At 34.1% G+C, this 17,180-nt stretch overlaps 1 protein-coding gene and 1 long non-coding RNA gene across 2 annotated transcripts in view; one reads left to right on the plus strand and one right to left on the minus strand.

The window, feature by feature from the left end:
- LOC134716470 (von Willebrand factor A domain-containing protein 5A-like) overlaps positions 1–17,180 on the minus strand; it is a 390,229-nt gene that overhangs the window by 26,283 nt on the left and 346,766 nt on the right. The window lies entirely within an intron of this gene.
- LOC134713792 (uncharacterized) lies at positions 1,939–10,704 on the plus strand. Its single transcript, XR_010106385.1, has 4 exons — positions 1,939–2,439; positions 5,806–5,893; positions 9,147–9,233; positions 10,607–10,704. It is a non-coding gene; the product is annotated as an uncharacterized LOC134713792 (long non-coding RNA).

The raw sequence follows: 17,180 nt of genomic DNA on the forward strand, positions 1-17,180 counted from the left end.
TCCCTCACGTCACTCTTGCAGACGAAAACAGGATGCAACTGTACAAAACCATCCAGAATAAATCCAAGATCCACTGTGGATTTCGCATGAGACAGTGCGATTTCATAGCCATTCCCCAAGCCTCACAGTTTAACTGCCGCCTAGCTGCCAATAGTGGTCACGAAAAGCCTAGATATATCATCGTTGCCTTCCAAATTAAACCGACAGAGATAATGATAAAACCCACAATACTACCGTGTTCAATCACTGTCGATTGCAAAATATCCATGTCACCCTCAAAGCTGAACGCTACTCAGCCGTCCACTTGAATGCCGTTTTTTCACAAAACAAGGTCGCCAGAGTGTTCAAGGAGGCTGTAGACTTCAGAAAGAAATTCGAAAATATTGATACCCTCCTCAGTAACGGAGGTGTCAATCCCTCTGATTTCATTTACCTATAGCCGCAGTTCGTCATCGATGTAAGTCATCAGTCCGAGTGGACATCCAGATTCGAGCGGAATTCAAGCGTAATGTTCCCTCCAACACCGAAGCATTTGCACTTGCAATCTCCGTAGGAGTCCTCCAGTTCGAATCGGACGGAACGTCGTGTTTTAATAAATAAAACACCATACTGTTGCAGAAAATCATCGACAACACAGACCCAAAAAGATGGGTTTCATCCTTGTCTCTGGAAACGATAGTCGCATTCTTACCCGGTGGTTCACCCCCTCCCCCAACTACAATTTTTGGAATAGAACACTATATTGGGATTTAAGCGACAGCTCAACACATTTGATCGGTCAACAAACGGTTACAAAGAGGGTTAATGCATTGTTAGCATCAACAAAGCATCAACAGCATCCTAGTAAACAGTGGCATCACCAATGGAAGCTACGTAAACGGCACCCAACATTCCACTATCTACAGCTTTTCCCTCGCAATCGATCCCGGGGTAAAGATAATTCAAACACAACAAAAACATGGCGTACTTACCCGTGACCTTGACAGCCATCATTCGCATGCAGACATACCTCACCGATCAAGACGGCGATCATATCAATCTCCGCAGTGAACATCTCATCATCCGCTTTCATCTTCGTGAGGTATGAATGAATAGTCTATCAAAATACGGTTTGAACTTGATAAAGGGTCAAGCTAATAAATCACAGAGAGCAGCCCTGTCACCATTCGTTTATCCCACACAAACCTGCAAGGTAAACACGCGACAGATTGAAAAGATCACCAAGCTCCTACAAAAAGGTTCTAGTGGTATGTCTCTGATAATGAGCACTACCCAATTGAAGAAAACATTCAAAAAGAAAGTGGATTCCTTTCCATGTTAGCGGGAAGGGCAATACGAGCCCTTCCTATGTTGGCGAACACAATTCTGCCAGAATGAGGTGTTGGAGCCCTAAGTTTCCTGTGTGAAATAGCCGCCAACAATGCATCTGGACCTGGATTTTACATCAAAAGGGGTGGTTGTGTGAGCTGTGTGAAGGTGCGTGGTAAAGGTCTGTTTATCTTTCCCCGCCAAGCTAACTTCAACCTATGGTGACAGTTTGTACCTGAAACAAGGTCCTCGATTCTACTAGGCTTCTGGTCTAATCTGATCTGGAGCAAACAGTCCGTTCAAGAACATTTCTCTTTTAATACAATCTATATATATATATAAACGAGTCTAAATTGAAAACTACGTTCAAACCTATGACTGCGTTGGATAAAAACCGCAGTTTTTATACGTGTGCATGTCAAACAAATTTCGTTGTAGAAGGGTCTAAAAACAGCACAAACAACATTTTCCAAAAGACCAAAAGAGTGAAAAAGTATATTTAAACAAAACGCATTTGACTAGTCTGTCAAATGCGTTTTGTTTAAATATACTTTTTCACTCTTTTGGTCTTTTGGAAAATATATATATATAATCGAAATATAGATTGTTGGTGTCCGTTTATATGTAAAATTGGTACCTTTGGGGTAATAAATTCTTTGGGGTAATTGAAAAAAATTCGCCCAAAGGTTTGTACTAATTTCAACCTGTTATGTTAATGTTATCATTTTGTGGTTTTAATATGATATACAGCTAGATAATATCTCCCCAAAACGCTTCCAAACATTTAAATCGGACAACTATTTGAACAATTATCGGTTTATGAAATATGACCGTCTGTAAAGTGCATATCTAGCTGGAGTTATAAACGGGCGTTTGGGCTAATTCGCCTTTTTTGGTTTTCCACCAAAAAAACTGATATATATCACTTATATTATTATTTGAGTAAATTGGTGGGAACTTTCTGCAGTTTTCGATTAATTTTCTCCAAGAAATTGTAAGAAATAGAAAAAATATTCGACATATATATGAGTAGCACGTCTGAAATTTCACATATATTCTTTCGAAGATCTTATTCGGAACACCTTTGGATTCATTCGCTTCGATTAAATAGGACAAAATGGCAGCTTGCAGGTAAAATCGTTCCGTTATATAATCATTATTTTATATGTCAATCTTTCAACTGAATTTTAACGTATTGTTGCAGATAGATGTATTTTTGATGGATTGAAGAAAAAAGGGTTTTTTTTTATCTTTTTATTGTTTATTCGTTACTCATGCATGTTGGTTGTACGGAAGCTTGCTTCTGACTGTTTTGTCGGATATTTAAATTATAAATCATGCATGTAAATAAAGAAATATACTCCTTCTTCAACAAGTCAAAGATTTAAGATATTTTATATTTGTTTTCTGTTTAACAAGACGATTGTTTAGTCAGGTGATGAGATCCAGTGAAATTGATATACTTGTGAAATTTGAGCTTTAAAAATTGCCACTTTGACCTTTTGGATGCATCAGCCGTCTGGTGTCTGTCTGCCTGTTGCATATCTGGTGGTAGATCACATTGGCGGATCCAGGGGAGTTTGAAGCTTTAAATGGGGACATAATTATTGTTGGAATACCCCCCCCCCCCCTTTTTTTTAAATTGCTGGATCCTCCCCTGGATCATTCTTATGGTCTTCTTATGATATACAATGTACAACTTAAACTCAAGGATCTGTGGCATGAAGGACATCAATATGCATATGCGAGTGTGTTACTTGGTTGTCTTTTAAGTTTTAGATGTACATTATGTTTTTTCTGTTTATTCATTTATTCCTTGGCGCAAATGGCTTCTTCAGATATTCATGATATATATTTTCAAACATGTTTCTGTCATTTTTGTAAAACATAACAAGTCTGGTTTCCTTTCTTAGTTATTGTAGGGAGTCCATCATGTCTAGCAGTTGTCACATACCTTGCAGCCCTTCTTTGTATAAAAAAAATTGTTCTATTTATTCGTGTTAGTACTAAGACATGTAAGACAAAATGGTAGATGGATTTTTTTGCGAATTTTCTTTTCGTACGAATAATATTTTGTCAGCCTGAACTTCTTTCAACTGGTGGCTGTATAAATGGTCTGTTGATTTTTTGATAGGTTTCTTCCTGTTTGTTTCCCTTTAGACATTGCATTGGTCATGTTGGTGGGGATAAAATTGCATACACCATGATTTTTCCAATATTGCAAGTGTTTCCGATAGGCATGTTTGTAAAATTTTAGCATGGATAGACTCCATGTCTGATTTGCTTACCTGGCCCATAGGGCCAAGTGAGCTTTTCTCATCTTTTCACGTCAGTCTTCATCGTCCATTGTCTTTAACCATGTTTACATATATTATTAACTTTTAATTTTTAATTTACAAAAATTTTTAATTTACAAAAATCTAACCAAACTTGGCCACAATCATCATTAGGGTATCTTGTTTAAGAAATGTGTCCATTGACCCGGGCAACCAACCAAGATGGGCACCATAGCTAAAAATAGAACATAAGGGGAAAATGTAGATTTTGGCTTTTAACTCTGAAACCAAAGCTTTTATGAGTAAATCTGACACGGTTAAAATTGTTTATCAAGCTAAGATTTATCTGTCCTGAAATATTCAGGGGAATCTGACACCTGGTTGTTGGGTTGCCCCTGGGCTGAATTAGTAATTTTAAGGAAATTTTGCCGTTTTTGGTTATTATCTTGAAAAGTATCATAGATAGAGATAGCCTGTAAAAGCAATAATGTTCAGCAAAGTAAGATCTACAAATCAGTCAGCATGACTAAAATGGTCAAGTGACCCCTAAAGAAGTTATTGACCTTTATAGTCAATTTTCAACAATTTTTGGTATACAATTGCTTTAGAGCAATCTGTAGACTTATACCGATGGCTCAGAGCATTACCCTCACGTCAATCTTTTTATTCTAAACATTAAGGAACATCTCAGATACTTACATGACTTATGATTGTCTTGCTTTAATTCGGTAAGTTGGGTAAATTAGTAGGGTTTATTAAACATAGTAAAATGATGTCCATCTATAATAAAGCAGGTGAAATTGATAATCAGCAGTACTAAGAAATACCTCGGCCTGGTTAAGGCCAAAACAAATTTTAAATAACTTTTTTCAAATTGGCACATACTGTTTAAAAATGCATATTAGGATCAAGAAATATCAACAAAAACATGAAAAACATGAAGATTTTTATGTGATGACGTCACAATTAGGTATTATATATACTGTTTTCACAAAAACGATGAAAAATACAGAGTTTATACAGTTTGCTATCTTTATACAATGTATCTGTTGTGAAAACATATCAGCCAAGAAACAACAAAATAATCATAATAATTTAACAGATGCTTTATTACAACTTTTATGCTATTAACAAAATATCACCAAAGTTGTTTCTTAGGTTGGCACTTCCTTTTCAATCTAAAATATACTTAAAAATTTGAAGAACAACAAAGAAAATCAAGAAATTTTACAAATTATGCACATGATGCAAATTAAGTCATGATTTGTTGCCTTGGTAACTCGTTCAATGTCCAAAATTGTTTTCCTTTTTCTGTATACCTTGTATCTTAGATATTGTACAGTAATTTAAAAATATGTACATGATAACTTTTAAATTAACAGTAATTTTTGGAAAGGGCCAAGTTTATTAAAGATAGAGAAAATTGTAAGTAGCAAGAATTTTCAATAAAGTAAGATCTTCAAACACATCGCATCACCAAAACACTATTTGCTCATGAATCCATCTGTGTCCTTTAATTAATATGCACATAGAACAAGGTGAGCGACACAGGCTCTTTAAAGCCTCTAGTTAAATGATGCCATATAAAAAAGAAGATGTGATATTATTGCCAATGAGACAACTATCCACAAAAGATCAAAATGACACAAACATTAACAACTATACATTGTAGGTAATCGTACGGCCTTCAACAATGAGCAAAGCCCATACTGCATAGTCAGCTATAAAAGGCCAAGAAAAGACAATGTAAATCAATCCAAAGGAGAAAAATAACGGCCTTATTTATGTAAAAAAATTAATGAAAAACAAATATGTACATGTACATGTACATATAACACATAGACAAACGAACTACTGAATTACAGGCTCCTGACGACTTGGTACAGGTACATACATTTTTTGTACATAAATAATGTGGCGGGGTTAAACGTGTAAGCCGGATCCCAACCCTCCCCTAACCAGCTGGGACAGTGGTATAACAGTACAACATAAGAAGGACCTATAAAAATCAGTTGATAAAGGCTTACGTATTGTTATGCGTTTACTTTTCTACATGGGCTAGAGGTATAGGGGGAGGGTTTAGATCTCACAAACATGTTAAACCCCGCCACATTTTTGCGCCTATCCCAAGTCTTGTATCATTTTAATTTTAGATCTTGTGTACAATTTGGAAATTAGTATGGCATTCATTATCACTGAACTAGTAAATATATTTTTTTAGGGGCCAGCTGAAGGACACCTCTGGGTGCGGGAATTTTTCGATACAGTGAAGACCTGTTGGTGAGCTTCTGCTGTTGTTTTTATCCAAGGTCAGGTTGTTGTCTCTTTGACACATTCTCCATTTCCATTCTCAATTTTATTAACTTGTCAGATAGACAAAAAATACAAGTGGACGTGGCTGGGTACTTAAACATCCCGACACAAAAAGACACAATGAACAGATGTGAGCTCGAGAGTACTCACAGTTATCTGACACAGCTAGTTCAAAGCCATTAACAACTAATAAAAAATCATGCAACTAAGACTAAACAATCAATCTGTACACATCCAACATCCAATGGATTTAGTGTAAAGACGTCTTAAACAGCCAGAGAAAAACATGACCTTGTGCAATGCCAAGTTACAGGTATCGACAGATTGTAGATCCATGAATATGTATACATGTATGTATATAACATACCAGTAATATTTAGTTAATCTTTTAATCTACTGATATCAAAATCAATATTTATACCAATAAAACAATGTTCAATGATCTTATTACAGTGTTGAATTGGTAACCTTTTAGAATAAGTTATTTAAGGGAGCGACAAGTTTACATGGATCATTTCTAAATTTCTGGGCACTGTTAACAACATTTCCGTAAAAATGAGGATGTGCTATCCGGTATGAAATAAGTTTGCTACAGGTACAATCAAGCTTCAAAACAAATCTTAATATCTATCATGTCTATGGAAAAATTCAGTAAAGGTTTTAAGTAATTTATGGTAAAGATATCCATGATATCCCTGGTTTTAATAATTTACCAGTAATACATAGGTTGCGTTCGTTAAAATTAAAAACGTCATAACAGACATGGGCATAACAAACAAGTTGTGAAATATAAACACGGTAAGATGGTGCCAAAGGAACATCACCATTTAAAAATGAAAAAAATAACAATAGGGAAAGAAAAGTTGTCTCTTGTGTTGTAAATTTTAGAGTGTAGTTTCCTGTTTAAAACCGAAATATCTAAATCCAGGAAAGGACAGTTATTACCGAATAAATTTGATTTATTTAAAGTAAGATCCTTAGGGTAAATTTCAGCAGTATATTGAGAAAATTCTTGATTATTTAATGAACAATGATGAAAAAATATCATCAAGATAACGGTAAGTGTTGTTGAATTTATCAAATAAATTTCGATGGGTCTTTGTTGAGTTTAGTCATTAACTGTGATTCGTAACAGTAAAAAAACAAGTCATAGAACATATTCATAGAAAAGTAACTCTCTGACAGAATGTATAAGTACAGAGCTACGTCATATGTAATACAGAAACACAAAAACCCATATGGAAAAAGCATTTTAACAAAAACGAAAGACAGGCCTAAACACTTTTATTACAAAATATATATCAAATCCAAAAACAAATGTTGAGTGCATCTAATTCATCCCATCTTAGCTAGGTAAAGTAAATAGTAATGTATTTGTTGAAATTGCGAGATAATAATATCATTTTGCAGATCCCTTTTGCTTAGAAACTAAAAGACAAATAGAAGAATTAATGTGTTCTTATCAAATCTATCTACTACTTTGAATTGTAAGATGCACTCTGAGAATGAAAAAAATCTTTAATATCGAATAGATTTTATTTTGATAGAAGAACTTCAACATATTTCATAGAAGTTTGCAGTCTTTCAATTTATGGTTATTTAAATCTTTCTAAAATGTGAACTAGTAAAAATCATCGTACTTTTTTTCAACAAAACCTTTGTAAGTATTTCTTGGTACTGCTGATTATCCATTACACCTGCTTTATTATAGATGGACATCATTTTACTATGTTTAATGAACAAAATTGATGGAAATACTAAATTCTTTGTTTTTCAATTTTGACAAAATGCAAGACACCATTTTGTGAACTTTAAACTGGTCCTTCACTTTTGCTTGTGCAAAAATAATCATGAATATATTATAATGCCTACCAATGTTAAAACTACAATAAACATGATAAAGTATTTCTTAATATATATTATTTTTAGATAATCCCCCAATATCATGTCAGAATAGAGTAGCCTTACTTCATTTTTTATACTTTCACAATTCTTATACAGACTCTGACAAGAGTGTAGATACAATTGTAAATATTGCCATTTTACATGATCCCATGCTTAATTTTCAAAATCATCCATATTGCTGCATCTTTGTTAGCCATGGATTACATGTACTTTCAAGTCCCCCTCTTCTGATTTGATTTAACACAAAGGTAATGTAATAAGATCAAAAATACATGAAATATATATATTTATCATATACTCAGACTAAATAACATATCATTTTTACTGTGTGATAATAGCATTTAATTAACGTAAATTCCATATTTTTCGATTGGTGCTTGGCGGGCTGATATGAAAAGTTTATCATTTGCTTCGATTGTTATCGCATGCCTTTCCGTAACATTATCGCATGGCATTCCGGTGATACTCGGAAAATTCCGGAAAATACACCTCAATGCAACGTTTTCAGTGAAAACACATCAATTTACAAAGAAGTGTACAAAACAATATTTGGATACTTGAGAATATATTGTGTAAAATAATTAGAAAAAAAAGAAACAAACAAATTATTAAAAATAATTGCATTTTTAAAACAGTTTCAAACATATTAATTTAGAAAGTTGCTTATTATATATTTTGTCGATTCATCTATAACAAAATATTTTTCTTCTCTGTTGAGCAGATGATCGAAAGTATTCATATCGAATGAACTTAATTATGAGTCCGACGTCCGTAATCTTTTCACTCTTTGAACTCTATCTGGTAACCACGTAAAATGATTAATTATGATTTTAGCCATATGATTTTAGCCGTTATTATTCTCCATTGTTGAAGCATATGATAAAAAGATCATAACATGTCATTTTTCTTATCGCATGTATTATCAGCCCTGGGTCAATATCAGCCCTTGAGCCATGCGGCTTTTGGGCTGATATTGCACCTAGGGCTGATAATACATGCGATATGAAAAATACCATGTTATAATCTGATAACATTGTACATGAATATAATCACAAAAAGATGTGTTATCGTTACCAATAAGACAACTCTCCATTCAAGCCCCAATGAGTACTAATGTGAAACAATTCAGGTAGGACGAACTTATTGCCAGTCTAATATAAAAAGATTAACAAGCTACATGTACAACCACTAAAGATACTGAGTCGGGACAGGCATATTGTGCATATAGTATAACTGCAGTTAGGTTAAACGTATTTGATGGATCCAAATTTTAAACCCTCTCTCTAACCTGAGATAGTGGTGTTAAAGCACAAAAATAAAAAAACATTTAAAACTCTTTTGTAGGGGTTTTTACTCATCAGATGCATGATTCAGATCAATACAGTGGTGTCTGCATAAAAAAAGTTGATGGGAGAATGATGTTTATCAAAGGTAGGGTTTGAACTGGGTAAGAGAATGACAATAGAACAAAATAAATCTTGTAATTTTATAGGGTGTTTTTCAAGGGTTTAAGATGTTTTTAGAACTTTATAGTTAATACAAGTGTTGATTTTGGACTTCATCATGTTCATTATGCGCTGGATGTCACTTTAACTTCAACAAAAATAGAATATACATGTATGGGGTTTTTCAATATGCTGAATCTAACCATGTATTTAGATTTTTAATATTTTGGCCCGGTTAGAATTAAATTGCTCCACATTGAGATCGAAACATCTAAAGGGTGTAAAATTGTACGTTATTTGATTTCATCAGAAATTGAATTTTGGGGTTCTATGATATGCTGAATCTAACCATGTAATTAGATTGTGGGTATTGGACCATAATTTAAAATTTTGAAGTTTCGAAGTTTCGAAGTTTAAGATCTTAGACAAAATTCATTCTGTGATAGAAACCTATGTTGTGTCAACTATTTAATCACAATCCAAATTCAGAGCTATATCAAGCTTAATTGTTGTGTTAATACTTGCCCCAACTGTTCATGGTTGGACCTCTGCGGTCATATAAAGCTGGGCACTGCGGAGCATATGGTTAAATGGGGAAAAAATGCAAATGAATTTACAGTAACTTGTGTATAGTCAGGTTTGTATAAAATTTAAATCAATTAGATTATTAATTAAAGTTATTAAAAAGTTTTCAAATTTTAGATTTTTGAAATTATGATCCAAGTTTTTAGAATATCAAACAGATCATTCAAGTAAACCATTGTATATATTGCCCAAAAAATTTGTGCTACCATTATAATCATTGTATATTTATGAGACTTTTTCAGTGTACCAGGGTTCGATTCCCTGCCTAGGAAATCATCATAGTGCTGGTGCAAAGTGGGCAAATATCCTAGTGGCCCCGCACTGATTAAAGTCTCTTTTATACTTTGTCTTTATTATTTTTTTGTACATGAAGTTATAAATGTGAATGAAAAGAGGGATACCTTACAAAAAGAACCCCAAAAAGTATTTTATTGATAATGCATGCCATTGTATTAAAATTACATTTGTCAATGTGAATGAAAAGAGGGATACCTTACAAAAAGAACCCCAAAAAGTATTTTATTGATAATGCATGCCATTGTATTAAAATTACATTTGTAAATGTACATGTTTGTCATGCATGGTAGAAAAAATATATATGTTTTTTGCATGGTAATAATTTGGCCTCAAACATCACTGATGAAAACTATTTGTTGATCTGCACATCTGGTGCAGCGAAATTGGTATTTTAACATTATTCCCTACAAACATGACAAAGGCCTACACGGACAAGTATATTAAATATAAATGCTATACTATTTGTTCACATTTAAGGTTGATGTAAACAAAGAAAAGAAAATTCAACAGATGAGGCTTTTTGACAAGAAGTGTTATTTTGAAATGATTTTTAGCCAGCAAATCAAGGTTAACAGGCATCTAGAGAAATTTGCACAGCAACATGGAGGAGAAAAACCATCAATCCTTGCAAATCTTGCTGGACGGAATTGAGATTTTTTAGCACAAGCAACAATTCATGGAAAAAACTATGAAAAAAAGCTCTAGGTGTAATACCACCATTGATTTTCCCCTATTAGTCTTTGTTAAATTTGCACTTTTCAAAAAATTGTGCAGAATTTATCTTTGTTTCAAATAAAGAAATACTTGGCATGAGTAAAGTTTTAACCTGTCCAGTTCTATAGAAAAAGTTTCACATCACATTCCATTGCATATAAGAAAACAACCATCATTGGAAGTTAACCAATCAAATTTCTCCCCTTATTATACCCCACGCAACGAGTTGCGGAGGGTATAATGTTTTTGACTCGTCAGTCCGTCTGTCAGTCCGTCCGTCAGTCCTGTTTCTTGTCATCGCAACTCCTCTCAAACCACACAACAGAATTTCACGAAACCTGTTCAGATAATAAGGACATACTATGTAGTTGTGCAGATCAACGGGAAATTGCGATTCCCTTTTGAACTTATTTGCCTCAATGTACTTCTGCAACAGTTTGTCATCTTAACTCCTCTGAAACCACACAACAGAATTTCATGAAATTTTGTAGATAATAAGGACATACTATTAAGATGTGCATATTGGCAGGAAATTAATTTTTCTTATACAATTTATTTTTCTTACACTTATTTAATTTCTCCAATGACATGTGGGGACGTGGGGTATGTGAGCGTGCTCACTAAGGTTCTTTAATTCTATCTGTGTACAAGGTTTAGTCACCATGTAACCTCAAGATGACAACATTTTCTATAGAAATCACAAATAAAAAATAATGGTGCTTTGAAATACCAAAGACATATGTTTATGACACAGAAATAGTTTTACTGCAATAAAATGTAAGATTAATTACCTACAACGGTCAAATTCAAGGGAATATTTTTTTAGACCTACTTTTGTATGCAACCAGATGTGACGTTCCATGATTTGGTGGTATTGCACCTAAATCAAAATCAAAACTGAAAACTTCTTGATGACAAACTGTTGCAGAAGTACATTGAAGCAAATAAGTTCAAAGGGGCGTAACTCCTAGAAAAAAAATTGAATCGCACTTTCCCGTCGATATGCACAACTACAAAGTATGTTCTTATTATCTGAAAAGGTTTCGTGAAATTCTGTTTTGTGGTTTGAGAGGAGTTGCGATGACAAACTGTTGCAGTAGTACATTGAAGCAAATAAGTTCAAAGGGGCGTTACTCCTAGAAAAAAATTGAATCGAAATTTCCCGTCAATATGCACAACTACAAAGTATGTCCTTATTATCTGAAAAGGTTTTGTGAAATTCTGTTGTGTGGTTTGAGAGGAGTTGCAATGACAAACTGTTGCAGTAGTACATTGAAGCAAATAAGTTCAAAGGGGCGTAACTCCTAGAAAAAAAATTGAATCGCAATTTCCAGTCAATATGCACAACTACATAGTATGTCCTTATTATCTGAAAAGGTTTCTTGAAATTCTGTTGTGTGATTTGAGAGGAGTTGCGATGACAAACTGTTGCAGTAGTACATTAAAGTATATAAGTTCAAAGGGGCGTAACTCCTAGAAAAAAAATTGAATCGCAATTTCCCGTCGATATGCATAACTATAAAGTATGTCCTTAAGTTATTATCTGAAAAGGTTTCGTGAAATTCTGTATCAGAGCTGCATCAATTTTAGATATTGTGTCCAAACTAATCACATTAAATTTTGTTTAAATTGCGACCTCTGCAGTCGCAGCCAGGTACACCAAATATACCCAATGTATAAAGTTATAAAGTGTATAGGAAATGTAAACCAAGTACATTCAATGTATCACCGGTTATATATGGTCCAATGTACACACCAAATATTGTGCACGAAGTAAACGCCCTGTATACGACATGTACAGGGTTTATGCCTTATGTATTACGGTGACATCCCATTAGTCCGACAACCATTATTCCGACAGCCCATTACTCCGACAGCCCACTATTTCGACAGCCCATTACTCCGACAGCCCATTATTCCGACAACCCATTACTCCGACAGCCCATTATTCCGACAATGCGTTTTTCTTATGTGTATTGGTAAATTTTCTTTAAAAAGACCAACTCCGTTCTTTATGATATGTGTGGTTGTCCGTCTTGATTACAATTACTTTTTCCATGCGGGATATTTGTCTCAGTATATTGGAGTTAATACAAATGCTAATGGCAACTGCTCAGTCTTTACCCACGTCCCATATTCGTTTTAAGTGTAAAGGTACTTTATCTATCTTAATATTTCGTTGTTTGTGTGTCCACTATCAGTATGTGCTGTTCTAGTTCACTATTTGTTCGCATGTGTGTCTCGATCTACCTTCTTTATAAAAAAAGAAGATGTGGTATGATTGCAAATAACACAACCATTCACAAGAGACCAACATGACACAGACATTAACAACTATAGGTCACCGTACGCCTTCAACAACGAGCAAAGCCCATACCGCATAGTCCACTAAAAAAGGCCCCGATATGACAATGTAAAACAATTCAAACGAGAAAACTAAAGGCCTTATTTGTATAAAAAATGAACGAAAAACAAATATGTAACACATAAACAAACGACAACCACTGAATAACAGGCTCCTGACTTGGGACAGGCAGATACATAAATAATGTGGCGGGGTTAAACATGATAGCGGGATCCCAACCCTCCCCTAACCTGGGACAGGGGTATTACAGTTCAACATAAGAACGAACTATAAAAATCAGTTGAAAAAGGCTAAACTCATCAGATGGACAATAAAACAAGTGAATGTGGCTGCATGGGAACATGTACATCCCGACAACAAAAAGACACTAGGAACATATCTGAGAGTATTCGGAGTTATCAGAAAGCACTGTAGTTCATAGCCACTAACAACTAATAAAAAAATCATGCATCTAAGACTTTTAAACTAGACCTTCGGCTCCCCCTTTTCGCGTATCAGGGGATTGATGTTTTCCCCACTATTAACTACATATAAAATAAATACTAGAACACACCCGCGAAATCGCGGGCATTCAGAGCGTAGTTTAAAGTATGTAAAGTGTTGTTGGATGAATTTTTTAAAAAATTGAATGACTGGAGCAAAAAAAGTATCATAAGTCATAGGTTATTGAGGACAGGAAAATACTTTTTTTTTTATCCCTCCTCCTTTATTTCCAATTATCCCATTTTTTGGTTTTCTATCAATTTCAATATGAACATACATTTAGTATGTTATGAACATTCAAGTAAGGAGCCTGTAATTCGGTGGTTGTTGTTTGTTTATGTGTTACATATTTGTTTTTCGTTCATATTTCTGTACATAAATAAGGTCGCTAGTTTCCTGGTTTGAATTGTTTTACATTGTCAGTTCGGGGTCTTTTAAAGCTAAGTATGCGGAAGGGCTTTGTTCGTTGTTGAAGGTCGTACAGTAAGCTATAATTGTTAATATCTGTGACATATTGGTCTCTTGTGGAGAGTTGCTTCAACATGGCAATCATACCACATCTTCTTTCTTTTGTAATCAATGAATTTTGTAAAAGATTTAATGACTGGAGAATTTCAGAAAAGGTATCAAAACTTCACATGACTATTTTTAGCGCTTATCTGTATATCATGAACATTCATTACTATATAAATATAGCGTATTTACTTTCGATTCTAAGTTTACTAATCGATCCATAGTGGTCATTGATATACTAGTATACAGACCCTCTCTATTTAATAAAGTAAAAAATCTAAGACAATGTGTGACATTCTTGTCCTGCTTGTGTCTTTGTCATATTGTCTAATTTTAAAAACATAGTACATTATGTGTTTTGTTGGAAACTTGACATTTGTTTTTCATTTAAAACATTTTTCAAGAAGAAGAAAAATATTTAAATATTATTGATTTTAAGAAAGGTAGGTCATATGTTAATTCACAATCAGTGCTCTTCCATTACATTAAGAATTGGAAATGCTCGATACTAAAACAATCGTTTTGTACAGCTGACAAAGTTGAGGATGGGAGTTATTTTTCAATCGAATGCTCACTTCATAATAATTTGAGGGTGGAACTCTTTCACCATATTTCTAGCACATGTAAGAACTTTAAAAAGTCAGATAAATAAGATAAATTTTGTTAACACAAGAAAACTTTACTATTATGGGGGGAAATGATGATTACATTCAATTTGTTAGTTCTTTTGACGATTATGGATTACATGTCTTGATACTGACTGTAATTTGATATCCATGTGTTAGTTGGGTTTTTTTCTATTTTGTCTTGGCTCCGATTGTGACCGAGGCTTATAGGGCTATAAAGATAATTATATCGTATTAGTATTGTAATGTTTTAATGTCATGAATGTTGACCCAATCATTAGACCGCCGCTTCGAAAAAGTGGGGTAGACTGTTTTACCTCTGTCTGTCGTATCGTCTAACCGTCCATCCGTCAGTTTGTCCGTCCGTCCCATAAATATTTTCGTTCCATCTTTTTTCATGAACTACATTACAAGGATTTCTGAAAGGTTAATTGAAGTCGGCTGTGGCGTGTGATACTTTTTCAAATTGATTACGCATTACATGTGACAGCCAAGTTGAAAACTGTCGTCACATTTTACTCAGGAACTACAAGAAATTATTTCTGAAATTTGATTTCAATATTTTTATAAGTCAGTTATACTGTGTGATGCTTTTTCCTGTCTACCGAAATGTTTGGGCGGGGTTGTCATCAGTAGCTCGTACCACCAATGGTTGTTCTTGATTTATACATGTATGCTCTTTAAGATCCTTTAATTTGGAAAATGACATATTCTTTTCTGTTTTATTCTATATATATACAGATTTCGAATTGAGTATATATAGAAAGTATTCGAACTACCTTAGCCTCATGTTATATATACGGGATTATTTCTTAAAATATGTTAAAATATTACATATCTAAACGTAATAATACAGACAGACACATTTTATTTTCCCCTGATACCATCAGTGTCGGACTTATGGGTTGTCGGAGTTTTGGGCTGTCGGAGTAATGGGTTGTCGGACTTTTGGGTTGTCGGACTAATGGGTTGTCGGACCATTTGGGCTGTCGGACTAATGGGCTGTCGAAATAATGGCGTGTAACCATGTATTACGCGTACACCGAATATACACAATGCATAAAGTGTACACGCCATGTAAACCAAGTACTTCCAATGTATCACCGGTTATATATGGTCCAACATACACATCAAGTATTGTACACAAAGTAAACGCCCTGTATACTGCGTATACGACAAGTACAGGGTGTATGTCTGATGTATAAAAGTGTATAGGCCATGTATCACCGGTTGTATATGGTTCAATGTACTCACCAATATTGTGCACAAAGTAAACGCCCTGTATACGACATTTACAGGGAGTATGCCTAATGTATTAGCTGTACACGTCATGTTCACCAGATATATCCAATGTATAAAGGGTACATCCAATGTATCACCGGTTATATATGGTCCAATGTATAAATATATATATTAGTTACCATGCGTCTTCATGCAAAATATTCATACCTAGAGAGTACAGTCCCCTCTTCTGGAATGCAGTCCTTCTTTAAATATATATATGAAAGCATGCGTCTTCATCCAAATTATTCATAATAGAGATTGCAGTCCTCTCTTTATGAGTGCAGTCCTCCTTTGAATATATATAGGTAACCATGCGTTTTCATTTAAATTATTCATATACAAGTGAGTGCAGTCCTCCTTTCAATATATTTAAGAAATAATTCATGGGGCATACATCAAAGTCAAAAGAAAAGAAAATATGATTGCTTGGAATAAGTAGAATGTTCTATAAAATAAAAAATAAATGTTATGTCAGTTTGAACTTGAGAACTTGTGCATTTCCACTGCACACAATTATCATACCATCATAACATATATGAGAAGAACATAACCCGTGCCATGCCAACAACTGGTATATTAAAAGTAAATGTGTTAAGTTCCGATGCAAAGACCCCGGGCTATAAGCGAATAAATTAAAAATTATTCAGCTTATTGGTTAAGTGGTTTGAGAGTAAAAGATCTTTGAAATAGTCTACACTGAAGGACGGACAACAGAAGCGACAAAAGACACCAAGTTATTGCAAAAACTTAATAGATATAGGATGATGTGGTGTGAGTGCCAATGAGACAACTCTCCATCCAAATAAAAATTAATAAAAATAAACCATTATAGGTCATGGCCTTCAACACGGAACCTTGGCTCACATCGAACAACAAGCTATATAGGGCCCCAAAATTACTGATGTAAAACCATTCAAAAGGGAAAACCAACAGTCTAATTATATTTAGGGAAAGGTGAGCTAAAAAGTTTTCAAGGAACTCTGGTAATATTAATCAATACAATTGAAATCACTGCAAAATTGACAAAAAAAAGCATAAATTTGTTTACCTCCATCTTTACTGTAAC

Source organism: Mytilus trossulus, chromosome 4, assembly GCF_036588685.1.
Source record: "Mytilus trossulus isolate FHL-02 chromosome 4, PNRI_Mtr1.1.1.hap1, whole genome shotgun sequence".
Lineage (NCBI taxonomy): Eukaryota > Metazoa > Mollusca > Bivalvia > Mytilida > Mytilidae > Mytilus > Mytilus trossulus.